The following is a 6,006-nucleotide window of genomic DNA, read 5'->3' on the forward strand; positions in this document are numbered from 1 at the left end:
TATTAATAGACTTATTATTTATGTATTGTTATTATTTATTGTTTATATTGACTTTCTATTGATTTATTATTACTATTATTATTATTATTATTATTATTGACTTATTGTTGGGTTTTTCTAAATAATTTAAATTACATGTCAAAGAGGTCTAAAACTCCTAAATGTTTACAAATTATTTTTTTTTTATTCTTAGTAATAATTATTTTATTTGTAAGAAGTCCTGCAACAATGCATTTTCATTAAAGTTTGAGCTTCTAAGGCTGACTGTTTCTCTTCTTTAACAACAACAAATGATGTATCTATATATATATATATTATATATATAAATATAATATATTTACATATATGTATAAATATTTATAAATGTAAAAATATATATAGTATATAAAAGCTACTTAGACACCTCTAAAAGTAATGGAAATCATTGTCATGTGGGCGTCGTCGACCTCACCAAGATGGCGTCGCGCTCCGCCACCGTCGGTCAGGCTTCTAAAACGGGCGTGTCTCCTCTAGTGATAGAACTCATTGGTTTCATCTGTAAAATAAGGAGCTCAGAGACACATTTGGGTGTAGAGGACCGCTGCAGCTTTATTCTGCTTTTCATTCACATAACCTGAAGTTCATCTGTCACCTATCGGAGAATATTTTAGTGAAACGTCCTTTCCTTACCTCTCAAATGCAAATTTTAAAACCCAATATTTGTAATTATTCAGAAAAGAAACAAATACGAACTAAATATTTACCCCCCCCCCCCCATCCCTCCACTTTAAAACCTTTCCAGGTATTTACATTACTAAGAAAAGGGTTTGGAATTCCTGAAAACTGTTGTTTTTTTTGTCATGTGGAGATTGAAACAACTGAGCATCTTTTCTTTAAATGTTTTTATTCTAATGTCTTTTGGAATAATTTACATTATTGGCTTTTCCCCAAGATTCCACGTTTAGCAGACTTTTCTATAAAAGACATTATTTTTGGGTTTATTTTAGAAAAAACAGAAACACAGAACTTATTTTAAACGTTGTAATTATTTTGGGTAAATTCTATTTGCATCAATGTCGATTTCTTAAAATCAAACCAATATTTTTTTACGTTTCATAAAGAACTCTGCTCTTTTTTTTTCATTTGTAAACTTCATGGAAAACAAATTTGCTATGGAACTTCAAAGTATTGTATGTAGTTTGCAGCTTTTTGATAACAACCTAAGTTAAGAATCATTAAAATGTCCATGTAAACCCCCTTTTTTATTTATTTATTTTTAATTTGAATTTCTTTTATTTAAGTTCTTTTTAATTCTGTATTATTGTAATAATTTTATTTTTTTTAAATAAAATTTATTTTATTTAGAAGAGCCTTGGGGGGGGGGGGGGTTTACTAGGCAGTGACCCCCCCCCCCTCCTGTGGTTGCCGTATGGAGTGGGCCCCCCCTCTTTCGGTTTTATTTGCACCTTAGACATGTAGGGCCCTTGGTAGGGGGGGTGCTTGGACATCACTGCCAGCAAGCAGCAGATGTCCTCCTAGCACCCTACCCGCCAATTTTAACCGCACCTTAGACATTTAGGGCCCCTTGGTGGGGAGGGTGAGGGGACGTCACTGTGAGTAATCAGGAGACGTCCCCTTAGTGCCCTACCCGCCAATTTTAACTGCACCCCCCTTAGTACACACACCCCTCCCCCCTCAATATATACATCCCAACATAAACACACACACATGCACACACACACTCTCTCAAACACACATACACGCACACACATTTTGCAAGGAAGGTGGGACCTAGGACCATCTGTCCCCTGCCTCATCCCTGGTGGGGGGAACGGGCCCCTTTGCAACGGCGGCTGTGTCCCCGGGGTGCCGGCTTCCTGGGCCCGGCGGTGCTCTCTCCGCGCGGTGGGGGGGTTCACATTACATCTGAGCCGGGGGTGTCTGGTCCCTGGGGGGTGGGTTCTGGTACTTGCTCCTGAGTGCTGGGCCCCGCCAAATTTCCAACTGTGGCCGAGCCTGGTCGGGCCATATTTACAACACCCCTTGTGGGCCCTCTTTTTTCCCCGGGGTTCCCCCCTTCTGGGCGGGGGCGGCGGGCCCCTGCCTCGCTCCTCCCTGGACCAACCGTGGGCCGGGCGGATGGCTGCCTGGAGTGCGGAGTGGGTCTCCCTTGGGGGGTCCTGGCTCGTACCTGGGGTTGGGGCGGGGGGATGCCCGGAACTTCTGGGTGGTGGTGGGGTGCTCGTCTGGGGCTGTGGGCGTCCTTCTCCGGTGGGGCCCTGCGTTGGGTTCTCCCGGCGCGGCGGGGGGGCTGCTCTCCTGGTTTGGCTGGGGCGGCGCTCTCTTTCCCTCCGTGCCTCCCTGCTCTCTGGCTCTGGGGGCCTTGCGGCGGTCCTGCTGGCCCTGGGCTGGGTGGCGGGCTTGCTCGCCCGGGCGGCGGTTGTTCCCTGCCGGTTCCCGTGTGGCGTTGGGGGGATTCCGGCTGCCGCTGCTGGTGCGGTGGGGGTCTTGGAGTGGGGATGGCTGGGCACTCTCCCTCCTTCTTTTCACGTTCCACCATCCATTTTAGAAGAACATAAACACTCACCTGAGCACAGGTGTTAGCTCAACAGACTGAATGACTGAAATATTTCACACTAGTTGGTTTTAAGGCATAAGTATGCGTGTGAACACTATCTGTTTTGTGTACATGTCGACAGGTGGACATTTTTGCAACTAACAGGTGTGTTTATAACATTTGAGTGTGTGTGAACAGGCTCCGCCCTTTTTTTTGTTTTTTTTTTACATTTGAACCTTACCATAATGATTAACAACCAGTAAACCTGTCTGCTTTATGCTGCTTCATGGTCTTATCCCCCTTTCCCCTCCTATTATCACCCTCCTTCCCCCCCCCTCTGACATCCCTCCCTCTTCTTCCCTTCTTTCCTTTTCCGTCCGGTCCAACACCAAAGATTTTCAGACATGTTTGAAATGAATAAAGTTTGGCCTCAATTACAAAAGGGGTTTATTCAGACATACCTTTGGTTTGTCTGTAGATTAATAACCCCTCTTGTTAAAGTAAAATATGTCCAACCCAAGAGGCCCTCAGCTCTCATCTGCCTGCCCAGCTGTTGGACAGGACAAGTTAAAAAAAAAAAAAAAAAAAAAAAAAAAAATTATTTTATTCTATCTTGCATCTGTTGTTTGTACATGTCCTGTACTTTTTTTTACTTTTCCATACTTTGGATAATTGTATACAATTGTCACAAATTGTTAACCTCAATTGTTTCTTTTCAATATAAAATAAAAAAAGTTCATTTGTCACCTCACGTCATCCGAACACCAATGCCGATGTAAACAGTGTTCCATACGCCCCTCCTCCAGATGAAACGTCCCGTTTCAACATAAAACAATAAAGATGAATGATAATAGTCGCTTCTATTCGCATTAGAACGTTGACAATCCCAAAAAGGGCTGCTCCTCAGACGGAAGCGTCACACAGACGTGAAGATCTTTGGAGGAGGAAGAAAGGATTGAATCTGCCTGCAGGGATACAGACGTCTTCATCATGGCTGCAGAGATCCTGCAAACCACCCATCAATAAATAAAACATTGATAAATCGTAAATCAAACAAATTGGGAATGTTATCAATAAACATTCAGCTCACCTGTTCAGTGGGTTTAGTGGATCTGCTGCTGTGCGGATTCACTTGCTGCTCTGGAAACTCACTTCCACTTTAATCTCATAAAATTACGATTGTTTTCTCTCTCTTACTTTTACTTTTTTTTTCTTTCTTTGGTGGCCCTAAACCTCCGTCACAATATTCTGCAAATGTTCAATAAAATAAAAAAAGGCAGACAAAAAAGAACCTTTAAGAAAACACAACATAAAACACAAAAAGACACAAAAACATGCTAAAATTATGAAAAATTCTTCTATATAAAATTCAGTTTTCCTGCTCCCTCTCTGTTTATTGTCATGGTAGTTATCACCAGATTACAGACATTTATTTATTAACGTCTAAGCTTTACAAAAACCACAACATCTTCAGCTGCAGTTTGAAACTTTAAACATCTATTGTTGTACAGCGGCGACTGAACTAAATCGATGTAACAACTTCAGGTTGGAGCTCTGCTGACAAACTACTGTTTATATTTTAATGGAGAGCGGAAAAGTGTCCCGGAAAGCAAAGTAATTATCGTCTTGAAGACACGTGACCCTTTATTTGGAAAACAATATGTAGTGGTCAGCTGTTTCAAATCCCCCTATGGAGAGGATCCAAACTCGAGCCAGTGCTGTTCTCATCAGACATTAATGATCTACCAGAGCAACAACATCCACATACAAATGTATGCTGATGATGCAGTAATATTTACACCTGCTGAAAGTTCACATGAAGCTGGCCACACTCTTACTTCAGCCGTGGTGCAAGTCCAAGACTGGCTCTCAAAGTCTCTTTCTAAATACCAAGAAGACCGTATGTATGACCTTCTCCAAACAACCCAACCTACAGACCAACTCCAATGTTTGTTTTTTGGGAAACGAGGAGCTTGAATTGGTTCAAGAATATAAATGTCTTGGAGTGATTCTTGACTCCTCCCTTACTTTTCAAAACCATGTCCAGGTCAGACTCTTGAATAACTTCAGACACATCAGACCATCTGTGACGATGTGTCTGAAGTTGGGGATACTTTTGCACGCCATGGTGTTTCACACATGAATGACTGTTTCACAATCTGGACACTCACTAGGGACTCTACTCTCAAACAGATCAACTCTTTACACAAAAAGGCTTTGGAAAGATTTACCAAGAAACCAGTTTCCCACCACCACTGCTCTGTCTTGGAAACCTACAATCTTTGGAATTCTGAAAATGATAAATACTTTAAAATAGTTACTTTAAAATGTACAATCCAGACAATCCTTCATGTGTTGCACCTGCTCCAATAAGGGAACATATGAAGCTGAAATGGGTTAGGGTTACGTCTAAGACTTGCCCGGGACTAAGGTTAAAAACTAACATTGTAGCTAACACTGGCACGTTTACAGAAATGTTCATAGATGTTCAAATAAACATTCAATAAAAACATAAAAATGATGTTTTCTACAGTGAATACTTACCTTCTTGATACGTACCTGCTCCTGTGTGGGACAGCGGCCCCCCCAGGCCTGGATTTGGGGACCACTGTCCTAGACTCCTCAACCCTCAAAAACACTTCAAACAAACTGGTTACGATGTTTTCTATCTGATCCATCTTCATGGAACATCTTCCCCTCTTATGTTCTTCGTGGTAACATCCACCCACGACTGCAGAGTCACAGCATGACAGAGTCCAGCCCGACAGCACAGGGGGGGGACGTGAGGATGACTCTGATGGTGAGGAAGATGAAGAAGACCAAGTGGTGGGTGCAGAACTCTGAACGTCTTTGTGGTTCTTCAGATTCACATTGTGGCCGTTGTGCTCTCCAAACACACGGAGCTGCAGCACCTCCTGCCTTCGGTTCGTGGACAGTCTGTGTTCACACCAATGTTCATCTGCAGACGGACTGAGTTCTTTGGTTTGGTCCAAACAGTTAATCCTAATTTTCTACATTTATGTCCTCCATCATCAGAAAAATGCCACAAAAACCTTTGAAAAACCCAGTTTTCATCAACTCCTTAACGAGAAGGAGGGTCTAAGAGCCTAAGTTTAGTCTGTTTAGCTAGTTTAGCTTAACCTTTACCTATTGAATTGTATGACTTCATTAGCTCAATGAAGTTCACAGTGTCTGTATTGTTAATTGACTTCTTAGGTTCTAGTACGTGAAAAACACAACCGTATCTGATCATTTTTATTTGATTTAACCTTTATTTACCCAGGAATTGTCCCATTGAGATTAAGAATCTCTTTTCCAAGGAGTCCTGGCTGTCTGACATAATGTATGACTTCATGATCGTTAGGATTTTATGTTTACTGTACAACTACCAGTTTGAAGCCCATTGAGACGACTGTTGTTTTAATACTATAGAAATCAAACTGAATGGAATTAAACAGAACAGAAGACGA

Source organism: Oryzias latipes, chromosome 13 (assembly GCF_002234675.1).
Source record: "Oryzias latipes chromosome 13, ASM223467v1".
Lineage (NCBI taxonomy): Eukaryota > Metazoa > Chordata > Actinopteri > Beloniformes > Adrianichthyidae > Oryzias > Oryzias latipes.